Consider the following 17,008-nt stretch of genomic DNA (forward strand, 5'->3'; position numbering starts at 1 on the left):
TGAAGGATGAGTGCCCACGGCTCCTTCCGCTCACATACCTGCCGTCATTTTGCCTGTGACTCAACCTTAGTCACTGAACAGGGCCTCTCCAACCCATCAGATGTAAACTACCTGCTAGTTTAACACAGGTATTTGGACTACCTGCTAAATCAACATAGTACAAGCCAAAATTCCCAAGGCCCAGTCAGCAGAGGCACCACCTCCTCCCTTAATGGATTTCTTCCCTGTTTTCATTTAATCATTTCCTGGTTGAAACCATCAGACTGGTTTTCTATCTTTGAAATTTGGTGTGTGTGCGTGCGTGTGTGTGTGTGTGTGTATGTGTGTGGTGATGGTACTAAGGGGGCAAGAGTAACAGGGAGCTCCGAGGCCCCTGATCTCTTTTCTCCCAAGTTTCTCATCCCCTTTATAACTAGCTGCATACAGATAGAGGCATTTCCACCAAGCCCCAAATGCAGACAAGTGTGTGCAGAATAAGCTACAGAGAGATTCATTTGTGTTGGTTTAGCTTCAATGGGAGTCAAAGAATGAGGGGCATTTATCCCTCTTGCATCCCAAGAAGCTCTTGTGCTGGGCATCTGAGCTCCCTAGTCTCAGAGGGAATTTTCCTAGCATTTGCAGTTCAGAGCTAGAGACATAAGTTGCAAGTGCCCAGGAGACAGCCAGGCACATGAACACATGCACGCTCCTCCCCACTCCCCCAAATCCCACATGCACATGGACACCTCAAATAGAAGCATTTCGTTTGGGAGATTAGACCAATTGAGGAAGGCTAGTGCAGGGGGCAAAATGGGGAGAACAGCTTCTTCAGGAAGACAGATGGGTTATTTCCTCAAGGCTGGAGGTTAGGAAGGGATGATAGTGTCATATAATGTCACAGCCCTGTGCTTTCCCATTCCACACAGCACCCAGAGGTGGACAGACCTCGCTCTGAAGGGGTGACACATGTGGATGCCCAGGAGATGGACTTTAGGCCTGCAAGCTTAGGATCCTTGGACCCCACTTAGCCCAGAAGCAGTGAGCCATCCCCTTCCTCTGGTCCTTTCTTTGGCAGGACCCTAAGGCTGTGGTGACCAGAGGTCCTGCCCCAGAAGATGATGCTCTGCCTGTGTCCTTAGAGATTCCCTCAGGATCCCAAGGGAGGGGTGGGGTTACCCCATAATCCTCTTGACTTCTTACCACCAATAAGTGGGAGCTCATTGGCAGATTCAGTTTTCTTCAGAACAAAGTACAATGTGGAGAAATTAGGGGAGATGTGACATTTAGCTCCACCCACAACAGAATCGGTCCTAGACCTGAGTGCAGCCAGCATGTCCTATTACATGATGACATGAATTATTCAGAACCCAGACCTATATAGCGAATAGAAATCCAGAGTCTACCTTATTGAACGCTGCTGCCTTCCCTCCTTCCTCCCTCCTTCTTGCCTGCTTGGGTGGGTCTTGGCTGGGCCTGGGAGAGAGGGTGGCTGGAGAGGTGCTAGTCTTACAGAGATGGGGGAAACATCCTGGCTTTAAATTCTTCCCCTCTTCCTCCTGCTAAGTCTTGCCCAAAGTGCACTCTCAGTGGGTATTGTGAGTGATTTATTAGCCGATTTCTCTCTTTCCATCCCTAAAACCCAAGTCAAGCTTCTCCCCTGAGAAGCCCAGGCGGGCCAGGCCCACCTCCCTCTGTTGCAACTCCTCAAACCTGCATAAGGAGGTGGGATAAGTTGGCTTTAATTGGGAAAGGCAAAGTCCTTGCTGGACTGCCTCAGCTGCATTCATTTAGCTCTCTTATGCTAGTAAATAGAAACATCTCTATGTAGTTTTCATGTGGTTTGCTGGTTGGCTGTGTGCTCCTGAAGTGCAAGAACCATGTCTTTAATTGCATGGATATCTCCAGTCAATGCCCCAAGCCAGTTTAAATATAGGTCTCTGTCTCTCATGCCCAGGGCATTATGTACACTGTACCCACTTCCCCTACAGGAACACAGCATCTGGGGCCTGGAATTAAACCCTCACTACTTCCCTGCCCTCATTCCCTTTGCTTTTCCTGCTTAAAGCCAACGTTATACCACTTCCATATCCAGATTTGAGAGGAGTTTAGGAAATCAAACATGACTTACATCAGTATTTTGTGGCCAGAACCAAATTCAAGAATGGCAGCAGCCAACCAGCTTCAGTCTATTAAGGCCCAACTTGCTCGGTTTGGTACTATAAGTAAACAGTTTTCTCAGCTGGGATGGCTTTATTGGCCAGCCAAGGATGTGCACAGTGAACTGGACAAGTCTCTGAATCTTTTTTTGTTTTTAGGTCCCCTGGGGGCAAAGTCCTTCATAAGAAGGAGATAAGACTATCTATTTTGCTCGAAAAAGCATGGCTGTCTTCTGAAGTCAGGTGCCTCCCTCCCTTTAACTCATTTCTCAGCCTGGAATTTCTTGCCAAACCATTTCTCTGAATACCATGTGCTGAGGGCTGGGGAGACTGAGTCTAAAATGACACCCAGACTCCCCAAAGATATTTTCCAAGTGCTTTAAATGCCAGCATCCCAGGGATTTCATTAATTAGATTTCCCCGGAATTAACTAACACATTCCATGCTGAGCAGCTCAGGTTAAGCAATGGATTCTCAGCTCATCAGCATTAATTAATGGCCATTTTTTAATATCTGACCCGTATATGGCAGTCAATTTCAGGTGACAGCTGTAGCCATCACACACTTATGCCTTTTTTCAAGGCTCCCGGGCTCCCAGCAAAGACATCTACATTTGGCACCTAATTCTGCCCTCCTTCCCTTCTCTCACTGGTCAAGCCAAACTGACAGAGAAACCTGTGAATCAGACAAAAGAGAGAGCAGAACGGAACCTGTGTGGCCAATTTCACATCCTCTGTGCCCAGACAATGCCCTTGCCCCAAACCTGGAGCATGTGAGATCATCGTTTGAGCCATTTGCCTCATCATCCTCTCATTCCCCACCCAACAGCCAGTGGATGTGACATGAGGCCTCCACTCCATGTCCAGCCTTCCTGAAAGGAACCAGAGGACTTTACCCCCGACAGGCCGGGCACCTGAAACGCCATCTTCCTACTGCATCTGCCGGCACTTCGTGGTTTCTAACCTGCATTTCCTGTGCTGTCTGTTATAGCCAACCCCCCCACATACACACCTGTGGAGACAAATCTGTTGTTCAAAGAGAGGGGAACGCCCTTCTCCCACTTCTATGGCAGTAACCCTGTTTGCACAGGTAGGACATGGCTCAGCCCACCTGATGCCAAGGCCTGTGGTCAGCTCAGATGGGATCCGACCAGAGGGTCCCTCTCCTCTGGTGGCTTGCCTGGTTCACTTTGGGGGTGACATGGGTGTCGGGAGGGGAGGGTCATTTTCCTTCTGCTTTGTGAGAACTAAGGGTCTTGCAAGCCTGCAGCCAGGTGGGGTAAGGCACGAGGTGGCTTGAGAACAAACCAACACTGAAGAAGGTGGAGCAAAGGGTCAGAGGAAAAGATGAGGATCTCGAAGATCACCATTTGAGTGCCTGAATCCAGGGGAGCCTAAAGTTAGAGCCTCTCCTGGACGTTCTTGCTCCAAGAGCGAATACATTTACTTTCTGTTTAAGCTAATTGAAGACGGAGTTTCTTTGCTTGCAACTACTGCCTCACCAGTGCAGCTCAGACCCCAACCTAGAGGCGTTTCTGTATTCTTCAAGATTCTTTCGGTTGCAAGTAACTGAAATTGTATTCAAGTTAACATACGCCAAATACTAACCTGCAAAAAAAGGATATGGGGACAACTGGATCCAGAGATTTAAACAGCATCGGGACCCTCTCTCTGGGCCTGGCATCTCTGCTCCTCTCTTGATGTGGACTTTATTCTCCTGGGGTACATATCACCACAAGGCTGGTTCCTCAGCTGCCAGGTTCTGGACTTAGACCCTCACAGACTCAGGAAGAGAGAAAAACCCTGATTGCTCTGTCTTATGACTATCCCTGGGCCACCGCTGTGGGACTTCGTTTGGTCTCTCATAAATCCCATCTGTCACCAAAAGAAGGGATGGGAAAAGGTGTGGACAGTAAAAGCAACAGCTGCTTCAACCTCCTACTTCAGGAATCCAGTGAAACCCCCTGATAAAGCACCCTTGATAAAGCCCACTCAGATATAATGCAGCCAGCCCCCAGCCCCTGCCCTGCCCAGTGGGCTCACTCTGCCCATTCCATTAATCTGGCAATAAAGCAACCCTGCAATTTATGTGATTGGATTTTTTTAGACAACCATCATTAGAATTTACTTTTTTATTATACAACTGTAAAAAATTTTATTCGCTGCTTAATTTTCATCACCTTGTTATTTGACAGTTTCTCTTAAGAGAGGAAGAGGTGGACAGTGTCTGCCTCAGATTGCTCTCTAATGCTGAGCTGCACAGTAAACCAGCAAACGTGCCCGCCCTCTCCTCTAACATCTAGCCATGTCTGAGCACCTTAATGGTTTCCTGCCTTACACAGCCTGCAGAAAAATGAGTGTGTGCACATGTGTGTGGTGCAGTTGTGTTTGTGGTGCACATGCATGTATTTCTAGAGCTGAGGAGGACTGTGGAAGGACAGATCAAAGCAGGAGTCAGAGCTCAAGGAAGAAGGCAGGAGAAGGCTGCACAGTCTTCCTTCTCCTCAGTATACACAGTCACAGACTGAAAAAAAAGCCTCTTACTTGAAAATATCATTCAGACTGTTGGGTAGGTTTTTTTTAAGTCAGGAAATGGGATCCTGAGTTTACAGACTTTGTTAGCAACCCCAAACCCTAAATCCAAAGAATCTCATCCCAGTAAGTTGCAAGTGTTCATGCCAATATTTTATACAGTGACAAGGGTCCTAACTAAAGTATTGAAATGTTGGGAATATTTCTTTCAAGAGACCAATATAGATTACGATGGACGAGGGCTGAAATATATATGTGAAAGAGGGCAACGTAAGACTAACTTAAAATTATTAATAATTAATATATCATTTAGTAAGGTAAATTAATATATTAATAGTAACAAAATAATTTTTCAACCTCTCAAGTAATTTTTAGTAATATTTAGTAATTCTCTGTTCCAAGAATTTAAATAGTAATTCTTTTGATGAATCATGAGTTAGTTAACTGGCCTTCTACCTTTAAAAAATTATATGTAATTAAAATATTTCTATTAATTAGGAGAACTTTTTATGTGATTCACATCTATTACAATTTAGTCATCAAAGTTTGTATATGTTATTCTAATCATAAAATTATTTAAAATACTTTTCTAAACACTATCCAAGCCTTTATATTAGCCAATTATTGCTGTTGGTATAAAAGATGTTCTAATTTTCTCTTGATGACAGCTGTTGATATATTCAGAGAAACATGCCAGGTGATTTCAATAAATAATACAGAAATATTTTGCATGGTATGTACGCAAGCTCTGTTCTCATCCATGCAATAACTACAGGTGGACACTAGAGGGAGGTATACAGAGAGGGTAAGAAGGAAGGAAAAAAAGATGGGTTATATAGAGAGTACTTGAATGAAGAATATATTTTGGTTTGTCCCCTCTGATGCTCATATTCTGGGGGCCATACCCAGGAACTTACTTAGAAATATGACATGTGATTCATGTAACATTAATTTATTTTATTTAGAAAGAGACTGATGCACCTCAGCCTTGCCTCTGAAAAAGAAAACGCCATCCCACTTCACCCTCTCTACACCCAATACTTGTATAATGCATTCCAGTTTTCAAAGCGATTTCATACACATTATCTTATCTGGGAGGCAATGTGGCGTAGCAGAAAGAAAATTAGACTCAACTCAGGGAACCTGAATTGTAGTCTGGTCTCTTCCATTAGAAGCCTGTGACTTTGAAGAGATACTTAACCTGTCTGGGCAGAAGTGCCCTCATATGTAACATGCCAGTGTTGGAATAGATGATCTACAAGGTACCCTCAATTCTAAACCCTGTAATTTTATGATATTGCCTGTGTGAGGGAGAGTGTGTATTTGTGCGTGTGTGCGTATACCTGTGGATGGGTGTCTGCCTTAAATGTGAATTCTTTCAAATAAAAATACTATTCTGGCTTTGCTGAGAGCATTTTCTCCTTCTGCCATGGAGAAATAATGCCGACTCCAGGGAATTCCCAAGTAGTGGAACAGCCCCTCCGGGACTCAGCAAGTACCAAGATTGGGTTACAAAAAAACTAATGTGTATATGAAACATTTCCATCAACTTATAAAATAAAAGTTCAATAAAAACAATGACTCTTATTTTTATTTAGATTTAAATCTTTCCTGCAGTGTTGAAAACCCAAAGACAACCACCCAAGTTTAGTAGGATCTCAGAATGAAATGAAAACTGAACATAGCAAGGGAAATAAATGCATGAGACTTCATTGTCCTACCTAAAAGGCAATTCTTGTTTTTGTGTTATCTCTTTTTTTTGTTTGTTTTTTTTAAGCCCAGCAAATAGCACAAATGCTGGAAGCCCATTTAGAATTGTGAAGAATTTTTGAACTATTGATCAATTCTAACTTTTAGAATTTCTGAATTATTTTTGGGGGGGTGGGGGTGGTGTCTTAACACTGACTCCTCTCTGCTATTTTCTTTAACTAACTCAAAGCAATTCTCATCCCCAGCCTTGAAGAAATCCTTTAACTCTCTTGAGTGATTGTATATAAGTGTGTCCTCAAATGCACTCTCTGCCTCTCATCTGTGTCTCTGCCTCACATGTAGAGGCTTGAGTTAAAAACAAACAAATAAAGAAAAAAAAAAAAATAGATAGATAAATAAAAGAAAAACAGAGACAGACTCTAGGAGAGCTTGGAACATGCATCCGGGAGCCCCACTCGGGGATGGGAGAGATTGAGTTTCATGGATCATCAAGGCCTGGGCAAGAGATCCAGGAAGCTCCTTGAGGCCAAACTGAAAGAGACCATCTCAGGGTTCCCCAGAGCAACAGGGTAACCTGGCTAAGGTGAGCTCCAGAGGACGGTTCACTGGATCAATGCAAATCATTGGAGAGGCAGAGAAAACAGGGAAGGCTGTGCAGAGGGCATTTCAGTTTTTAGGTGCTATGTCTGCACAAGGATAAATTGAAAGCAGCCACATTGAAAGAAGGGTCTAGCACTTATAAATACAAAAAGTATCAAAAAGCATTTCAATTAGATTCCAATAGAGCCTCTTTCCCCAGAGGAATGCCAACTTAAGGAAAATATTTCACTCAACAATATCTATTAAGCTCCTGTGGGTATTCTTCTAGGCATTAGGGATATATCATTGAACGAGTTAGGCAGAAATCACTGCAGTCATAGAGCTTATGTCTTATGAGAGGAAGAGACAATAAATATATTAATGAAATACATTGTCTAGTACGAAGCAAGGTAAGGAGGATAAGAAGTGCTGGGGATCAGAGAAGAACTGTTTGCAATTTGAAGGAGGGGTCAGGGTGGGTCTCACTAAGAAGGTGACATTGCAGCAAAGACTTAAAGAAAGGTGGAGAAGAGAGCCATGCAGGTATTTAGAAAAGAAGCATCCCAGGCAGAGGAGCAGCCAGTGCAAAGCCCTGAGACAGCAGCAGTCTGTTCAAGCGATAGCCATGGGGCTGGTGCAGAGTGAATGAGGGGGGATAGTGTCAGGAGGTGAGGACAGTAATCAGAGCCAAATTGTGTGCAGCATTTTAGGACATTGGAGGATTTTTAAGAAAGGAGTGGCATGATCTAATTTATATTTTAATGGAATCACTCTGGCAACTATGTTGAGATTAGCCTGAAAGGGCAAAGAGAGAAGCAAATAACACAAATAGGGAGCTATTGCCATATCCATTCAATGGCTGGTGGTGACTTGGGCCAGGGTGGAAGCAGTGGAAGGGGTGAGAGGTGCTCTGATCCTAAGTAAAATATTGAAGGAAATGTCAACAGGATGTGCTGATACATTAAATACAGAATTTGAGAAAGAGCAGTTAAGGTTGACTCCAAGTTCATGGAGTTGCCATCAAATGAGATGGGGAAACATTGCAAGTGATGCAGATTTGGGGGGCAAAGATCAGAGATTTAGATCTGGATATTTGAGAAACCCATTGGACAATCAATGAAATTGTCAAGTATATCCATCCTAAAGATATAATTTGGGAGTCTTCAGCAAATAGAAGGTAATTAAAGCTGTGAGACAGGGCAAGATCACGCAGACACCCAAGGGAGTAGACAGAGATTGTTCCAGTTTGCTAAAGCTGCCAGAATGCAAAAATACCAGAAATGGATTGGCTTTTACAATGAGGATTTATTAGTTCACAAATTTACATTTCTAAGGCCATGAAAATGTCCAGATTAAGACATCAATAGGACAATACCTTCTTTGAAGAAAGGCTGATGGCATCTAGGGTTCCTCTGTCACATGGGTAGGCACATGGTTGGAGCTGACTGGGCCTCTCCCAAGGTTAGCTTATTGTTTCTGTTGCTTTCTCCAAACTATGTCTGGGCTTCTGTCTTAGCTTCTCTCCCTCAGCCCCTGTGTGTGCTTGCTTGTTTCTCCTAGGGTGTTTCTCTCTAAGTGTCTGGGTGTCCTCTCTTAGCTTCTCCAGGATAAACTCTAGGCTTCATCTCTTAGCTTAGCATCTCCAAATGTCTTTCTGTATTCATCTCCAATCATCTGGGTCCTATTGGCTGTGGGCTCTGGGCTCTCTCTCTCCCTGAGCTCTCTTAAGGACTCCAGAAAACTAATTAAGACCCACTTGAATGGGTGAGGTCACATCTCCATGGAAATAATCTAATCAAAAGATCCCACCCACAATAGGTCTGCCCCTTCAAGACTGGATTAAAAGAGCATGCCTTTTCTGGGATACATAATAGATTAAAACCAGCACAGAGAAGAGAAATAAGGAATGAGCTCTAGGGCACTTGAGTGTTAAAATGTTCAGATAATATTGGGACTTGATTTTAATTCGGTTAGATGTTAGAAATAGTTCAGGAAATCAAACTTTGATAAGGTGATTGGTACGGGTGAGAGGGATGGCTAGTGCACCCACTGCAGACTTTATTCCCCCCAGGGATCACTTTTCCAACCATGCTCCCTTATTTTGTTCCCCTTATGTCTACACCCAATCAATAATTTGACCCCAAGCACACTGTATGTCTTCTATGAGTTTAAGCATTTCAGGCAAGAATCAAATCTAAAAAGCAGGGATTCCTCAGTCTCTTTGTTTCACTAGACCTAGTATTTAAAGTACTTATGCAAACCTCAGCTCAGTATACTCTGCGTAGGCTTTGGCCATCAGTTTATCCACACAGCTTCTAAGTAGGCATTTGCTTAGCCAAATGCATTTGCAGCTTTCAGCTATAAACAGCCCTTACTACTGGCACCTCTAGATCCTGCATTCCCCGCCCTAACTGCTCTGTCCCTGGGGCTCTCCTTTCTTACAGCACCTCCTTAGGATGATGGGGCCACAATTCAGACATATCTTCCTTGCTTTCCTATCTGGGAACATCCAGTACCAGTTGTATAACCTACCCGATGACTTGAATAAGTTCATCACTGTGGCTGCAGGAGCAACTGGCTTCGTTGGGTCCACCCCCCACCCAACCACACCATATTGGCCACAGACTGCCTTCTCTCTTAAGCAATGACTGAGTTTCCTTAAAATTTCTATGTGAGAAGACACAGGTTTACACAGCACCTCCTCGGTCCATCCTCACACACCCCCATACTCCCACTCCCGAGTATATCCTAGACAAGGTTTGGGGTTTGAATTGGTCTCACAAGCTCAAACTTTTCCAATGTTAAATGTGATTTTTCTGTTGGAAATTGCCCTCCCAAATGGAGCAACCTCCCAAACTCTCTTGTACCAATGTTACAGCTGTATCTACAATGTCCCTCTCTATTGGAACAGTGTTCTGTGCCCCGGCAGGACCAGGGATCTCTGGAGAGGTGGCCCCACCATAGGAGTGGGGTGGTGCTCCAGTTTCCTCTTGGCTAGACCCCTTGCAAGATTATTTGGAAGCACACGTGGCCCCTTTCCAGAGTAATTTCCACCTACTCAGCCTTTTCCAGGCCAAACCCACAGCAGGCTACAATCTCAGGCAGCAGCAGGCTATGGGAAAGCAGAAGTCGTAACTTTAATTTACAAGGGAGAAGCTTCCCAAAAGTGAGCTTTCAAAATAAAGGCTCCTGGTCCCCAACTTCTGTCTCTCTTCCTTTTCCCAATCCTCCCGCTTCCATGCAGCCCTCTCTTTTGGGTCTCCAGTTGAGTCCTCCTCCTCTTCTTTACTGTAGAAATGCCACCTCTCCCCACAGAAGGAGGGGGTGCTGTCCCCTCTGACCCTTCCCCTGTCCTTCAGCTGAAAATGCCTTCTCACTGGTTCTCAGGCAGGGTGGGGAGATTTGGAAATGGGGAGCAGCGGCATTTGGGGAAATCACAATGACTGGGGGCAACTATTGACATTTCATGTCTCAGGGCCAGGGAAGTAAGTGCCTAGGACAATCCCATTCCATCCAAAACACCAGTAATTCCCAATAAGAAACACTCCAGAGCTGAGCCAGGTGCTTAGACTGCAGGCCGGTCCCACCAATGGGAGTCACAGCTGATTTTCTCATGGGTTTGTCTAAGAGGTGACTATGTTTCTCCAACATGAACATTAATTTTTCTTACAGAAAACATGGTCTGGTCTCATATGAGGAAGGCTTTTCCCCTTGTTTGTGTGCCTTTGACCTTGCCCCTTGAAGACGATAAACCCCAGCATCGATTACACTAACAGCATCTTTTTTTTTGCTGGAGATATGACTCAGTTTATTATTCTCAAGTTGACCTCGTCTTTCCCACCTCAGGCTCCAACACTGCCCAGAGCTGCCACCCCCACCCCCATAACAGATGCATTCCTGGGCAAACCACAAAGTCAGAAAGCAAGGGAAAAGCCAGGGCTGCACACCCGTCAAACAGGGAAACAAGCTACAAGAAGAGCTCAGTCATAGCACACAGTGAGTGTGAGGTGGGCAGTGTTCCCTTCAAAGGACCAACAGATGTGTAAGTTCCTGGCTTCTTGGTTCAGTCTCCGTCCAACATTAGTAAGAAGGCCAGCGGTGCGTGAGCAGGCTTCATTTCCTACGCGGGTCATGGGGCATCATCCACCTCGTGAAGGGGCCCCAGCAGGCAGGAGGCGGGTACTGCCCATTCTGATCAGGGCCCTGCCGACCCTGCCAGGGCTCGCGCTCGGGCAGCTTTGGCCTCGTCCTCCAGCTCATCTAGGAAACGCTCCTGGGACACAGAGTAGGAGGTGTAACCATAAATAGCTAGTAACAGGGCCCTGAAGCCCAGGCTGGTCACGAGGTTCCGGGTGCCACTGGGCAAGCTGCACCTGCCGCATAAATTGCAGCTGTGCAGGAGTCAGTTTTTCCCGAGTCAGATCGATGCACTGAGCAAAGGGTCCTTTTCCGTTCTTAGTACCCAAAGGGTCAGAGCTCCAGACGCCACCATGCTGCCGCTTTGCCTTTTCCAGTCACTCACAGCGTCTTGCAGAGCACAGTGGGTGGGAGCACAGGTCTGCAGTCGAGCTGCCTGGGTTTGAATCCCGAGTCTACCACTTAGCAGTTACACTGGGCAGGTTAGTTAACTCCCTTTTGTAATCTGCAAAGCAGGAAGGAAAGCAGGCCCCAGCTGATGAGGATGTTGTGAGAGAATAAGTGTAAAGTGCTTAGCCTGGGAGTGCTCAAGAAATTAAATTCCCTCCTAGGGGAAAGGAGGGCTCATCTTGTCCCCCAAAGAATCATTATATGAAACACAAAATACACCTAGTGATAGATATGTGTATATTTTTCAAATCTCTTGGTTAGTGACTGGGCCCAAAAGTGTAATTGAATGTGATCCAAACAAGTTGCTATTTGTCTGAGGTCACGTGGCTTAACAACAGCAGATGGCTATCAGCCTTGACATATCCCAAGAGCTGTTCCATAATCTCATAATAAACATGCAAGATGTTTTGAAGACTGTAAAACTCTATACAGTTTTCAGGTAATTTTACTATCATGGTTTCTTATCTTCCCGCTGAACCCATCTGAGTAAAACAAAGAGCCAACTTGTAACTTATCTGTGAAAACACAAGACAGATCATCACCCCAAACCATTATTTTAGTTTATGCTGTAGTTTTGACCTGTTGTTCCCCGTGACCTTTTGCCAAAACTATGGCCAAATATCAAAGTTGATAAGTTTTTTACTAGTCTTTTTAAACCCATTCCCTGAATTGCGACTTTGACTTTCCCTCCATTTATTTCCTTGAACCTCTCTGGAAGAGTGGTGAAATTGAAGTCTTTTTTTTCTCTGTTCATTGTCCCAGTGAAATCAAAATGGCCTTTAAAATGTTCAAATCATAGCAGAGATTCTCCTTTTCCGCCAGGTCAGCTGAGTGGATGGGAAAGAGACCTAGAGGGAGAATATGTGTGTGTGTGCATGTGCCATGTGTCTGGTGTGTGTATGTGTGATGTGTGTGTGGTGTGTGTGGTATGTTGTGTGTGTATTGTGTGGGTGTAGTGTGGGTGTGGTGTAGGTGTGTGTGCATGTGTTGTTTGTGTGTTGTAGGTGTGTGTGTGGTGGGGTGTGTGTGGTATGGGGGTGGTATGCATAGTGTACGTGTGGTATGTGTAGTGGGCATGTGAGTATGATGTGTGTGGTGTGTCATTTGTGTGTGGTATGTGTGGTGTGTGGGTTTGGGGTGTTGGGTGGGTATGGGTATGTGGTGTGAGTATGATTGTGAATGTGGTGTGTGTATGTGTATGACATGGTGTGGGTATGTGTATGTGCATGTGTTGTGTAGTGTGTGTATGGTGTGTGTGTGTAGTGTGTGTTGGGTGGGGAAGGAGGGCATGGGTCAGGAACGGAGAATGCTCCAAGTCAGCTCCTGACCTGGCATTTGATAAGAGAAGTACCAGCTCTTTGAATAATTTACCTATATGATTTCTAAACTGCACAACAACCTCTCAAGGGTTGTTTACAAAAGAGACAATTGAGTCTCAGAGAAGTTAAGGTTAGGTAACTTGCCCAAAGTCACATAGGTAGAATAATTGGGATTCAAAGAGGGCTGGATAATTCTTTTCATCATATCGTGTAGTGTACCATATAACGGTTTAGGGAAAACTGGAGCATCAGTGGATTTTGCCATTCCTTCTTTGCCTGTCATGGTACACTTTTCCCAAAGTCCTCTAACTATTAAATTTGTTCCATTATCAGGACTTAACTGCCTGAGTGGGTTTAAGAAGTGGAAACGGAGCTGGGTCTTACAGTCCTGGATGTTCTGGGAACCAGTAAACAATCTTAATTCTCTACTCTAGAGCTTAAGCATAAGTGAGAGAAGGAAAAAGGGAACGAGAAAAGAGACAACTCAAAACCACCACCTTCAAGGAATTGGTAGGCGGAGGGATTGGGCACAAAGCAATTATGTTTGGTCTTATTCATTTGTAAACAGTGCTAAGAAAATGCTAGCCCTAAAGAACATGGAACGGAGAACTGATGGGAACAGATAATGCGGGCAAAGTGTGTGAGCTGAAGTGAAGGGAGTAGAAGCAGAATGGTTGTCAAGCCCGAGGCACCTCCCAGAAGAATTATGGATTCACTTAGGTCATTTGGCCTTGAGTCTTACAAGGTAGGAAGTGGAGGATATCCTGGCTCCATTAGTTCACTCCAATGCAAGGGCCAAGATTTTGTTCATGGTAGAGCTTCATAAGACATGCGAGTAGTGAAGGGAAGAACGTTTCTTCACTACAGCGACTCCCCAGATCTATTCCTGTCCAGGTCCCTGCAAGAGTTGTCGTTTGGCCCCAGGACCCTGGAACTTCTGGGCTGTGAAGATAAAGGCCGAGAAGACAGGCATGGGAGCTGTTTTCCTTTCCCAGCAGCTAAAATAAAGGCCATACAATGAGTTGGCATAAACAGTGGGAATTTATTGGCTCATGGTTTTGAGGCTAGGAGAAGCCCCAAGGTGATGATTTCTCCCCAAAGACTGGGGTTTTCTGGGGCTGGGAGCCAGTGATCCTTGGTCCTTGACTTTTCTGTCACATGGCAATGCACACGGGCAGATCTTCTCCTTTCTCTTCCAGGTCCCATTGACTTCCAGCTTCTGGCTCCACCTTGTAGCTATCTCTCTGTGATCTTCTCCATAAGGCCTCTGGTAATAGGATTAAAGCCCATCCTGATTCAGATGGCCACAACTTAACTAAAAATGGCAACTTAAAAGGTCTTATTTACAATGGGTTCACACCGACAGGCATGGATTAGAAGTAAGAACATGTTTTTCTGGGGTACATAATTGAATCTGCCACAGTAGCACATTTGAATAGATACTGGAAGGACCTAAAACATCTAAGGAAGATAGGAAAAGCAGGCATTAGAAACGGCTTCAGATTCTAAGAGGCATGAGACATCAGAGTCTGCTACTACTGAATGAAAAGACGCATACGAAAGAATATAGAAAAGTATTATGAACTCAGCAGAGAGGCAAGATAGGATTGTTTCCCCCAAAGACATCCATGGTAGATTGGTTCAGATCATTTATCCATCCTACAGATACTTACTGAGAGCCTAGGAGGCTAAGTATGATTGTAGATGCTGAAGATAACAATGGTGAACAAAAAGGAATGGTCCCTGCTCTTTATGGAGCTGATATTAGTTGGGACAGACAGAAAATAAGTATTCAAATAAATGAAGTAATTCTAGATCTTGAAAAGTGCTATGAAGAAAAAGGGCAGGGTGATGTACAGGAGAGCCCAGAGGTAGAAAGAGGCAAACTCCTTTCCATGAACTCTGCAGTCAGTGCTGGGTCAAACCCCAGCTCCACCCTTCACTAGCAACACCGCCTTTTGCAAGTCACTCTTCCTGCCCTGGTTTCCTTATCTCTAAAACAGGTCTAATAATACCCACTTTGCAGGGTGGTGTGAGAGGCTTTGAGATAATATGTGTGAGGAACTGGCAAATAGCAAGACCTCAAAAAGTGAGAGTGATGATGGGGTTCTTGGTTACAACAACAGAATTCGCTCCAGCTAGTTTAAGCTAGATAATTTAGATAGAAAAGGAATTTAATAAAGGATATTAGGAAGCTTAGAGAATATCTAGGAGGCCCAGAGAATTAGTTTTACATTTTGGAATAGTGCTCAAATTGCATCTGTACCCTGCTCCAGAGAAAACCCTATCACAGCAGCTATCACAGCTGCCCCTCGGTTCACATGGCCGAGCCCAGCTGCAGGATGCTACCACTGGGACTTCCACCATTGCGGCTTCGGAAAGCAGGATGCCTCTCTACCCATTCAGTAGACTAAATCCCACTGTGAACCTTTTTCCTCATGGTCTAAATTTGCCTCATGTGGTATGTCTGATTCATAGATCACAAGCCCTCCTTATGCCTTGGTTACCCGGGAGGCTAGCGAAGTGGGTTTCTGGTTTCTACTAGGACTCATAACATGGCAAATTCCCGAAGTTTAGGAAGGAGGGTGAGTAGTGCTGGGTGCTGTACATCTCAAGTGTCCCAGTACAAAAGAAAATCTCACACGACTGGTTCAATATAACCCATACCCAGTGTTCCTCCTTCTTGCTTCTAAGAAAACACATCGGTGCACAGAGAGATCATGTTTGCACATTGTGCCATTTCTTCATCTGAATTTATTTAAAAACGGGGGAAGGGGATGGGGAAAACAATGATGAGATACCATTTATACCATCATATCCACAAAATGTAAAAGTCTAACAATACCATGTATCGATGAGCATGTGGGAAATAGAAAACTCATGTGTGGCTAATAGGAGAATGGATTGATGTGGCCATTTTGGCATGCAGTTCAGAAATAACAAGTGAAATTGAAGATCTTCATGCTCTATGACCCAGAAATCCCAGTGCTAAAGAAATCTTCAAGTGTATGTACAAAAAAACACATTCGAGAATGTTCACTGCAGCACTGTTTGTAATACTGGAAAACTGGAAATAACCAAAATGCACATTAATCAGAGAATGAATAAATAAATTGCAGCTTATTCAAATAATGAAACACTATTCAGCATTTATAATAAATGAACTAGAACCATATATATAGCAACATGGATAAATATTTAAGACTTAAAAGTTGAGTACAAACATGTTACAGAAGGAAAAAAGAAAAGCAAATCACAGGCTGATACCAATTACATAAAACTTAAAATTGCAAAACACTGCAACTACCTGTTCAGGGATACATTTACTTATAGTGAAAGCATAAGTCACACAAAGGGGTGATATAGGCCCCAGCTGGATGGTGCTCCTCTCTGGGGAGACAGGGAAGGAAACGGGATGGTGAAGGTATATACCCAGCAAGCTTCAATTACATAATGTAATGTTAAGTTCATGTGTCAGCTTGGTTAGGTTGTGGTATCCAGTTGTTAGGTCAAGCAAGCCCCAGCCTGATTGTTACTGTGAGGATGTTTCATGGCTTTAAATCATTAGTCAGTTGATTGCATCTATGGTTGATATATCTACAATCAACAAAGGAGACTGCCTTCAACCATGGGAGAAGTCTTATTAAATCAGTTGAAGGGCTTAAAGGGAGAACCGATCATTTCAGCAGTCAGAAAGAATAATTTCTATCTGTACTTCAGCCACAAAAAGAAGACGCTACCATGTGCATTACCATGAGACAGGAAAGCCAATGAACCCCAAATATTGCCGGCCAGTCAGAAGATACTAAGCCCAGATGGAAGTAAGCCTTCTAGTCTCAAAACCATGAGCCAATCAATTCCTGTTGTTAAGCCAACCCATTGTATGCTATTTTTTTTTTTTACTGCCAGGAAACTAAAACAATTTTTGATAATGGAAAGTGGGGTGCATAAAAATGTGGAAATACATAAAATATTAAATACATAAAATGTGTAAATAACTTTGGAATTGGGTAGTGGGTAGAAGTGGAAGAATCGTGAGGCACTTAACAGAAAAAAAAAACCTAGATTGCTTTGAAGAGGCTATTGGCTTTCTGCCCGTGGACGCCGCCGAGGAAACATCGTTGATTTCTTTCTTCCCACTGCCGTC

The 17,008-nt window shown here is 44.1% G+C and overlaps 1 pseudogene; it reads right to left on the reverse strand.

Moving 5' to 3' along the window:
- Positions 1–11,150: 11,150 nt before the first annotated feature.
- Positions 11,151–15,228, reverse strand: LOC119532617 (annotated as a pseudogene).
- Positions 15,229–17,008: the final 1,780 nt, after the last annotated feature.

The sequence above is a fragment of the Choloepus didactylus genome, chromosome 4, assembly GCF_015220235.1.
Source record: "Choloepus didactylus isolate mChoDid1 chromosome 4, mChoDid1.pri, whole genome shotgun sequence".
NCBI classification, from domain to species: Eukaryota; Metazoa; Chordata; class Mammalia; order Pilosa; family Megalonychidae; genus Choloepus; species Choloepus didactylus.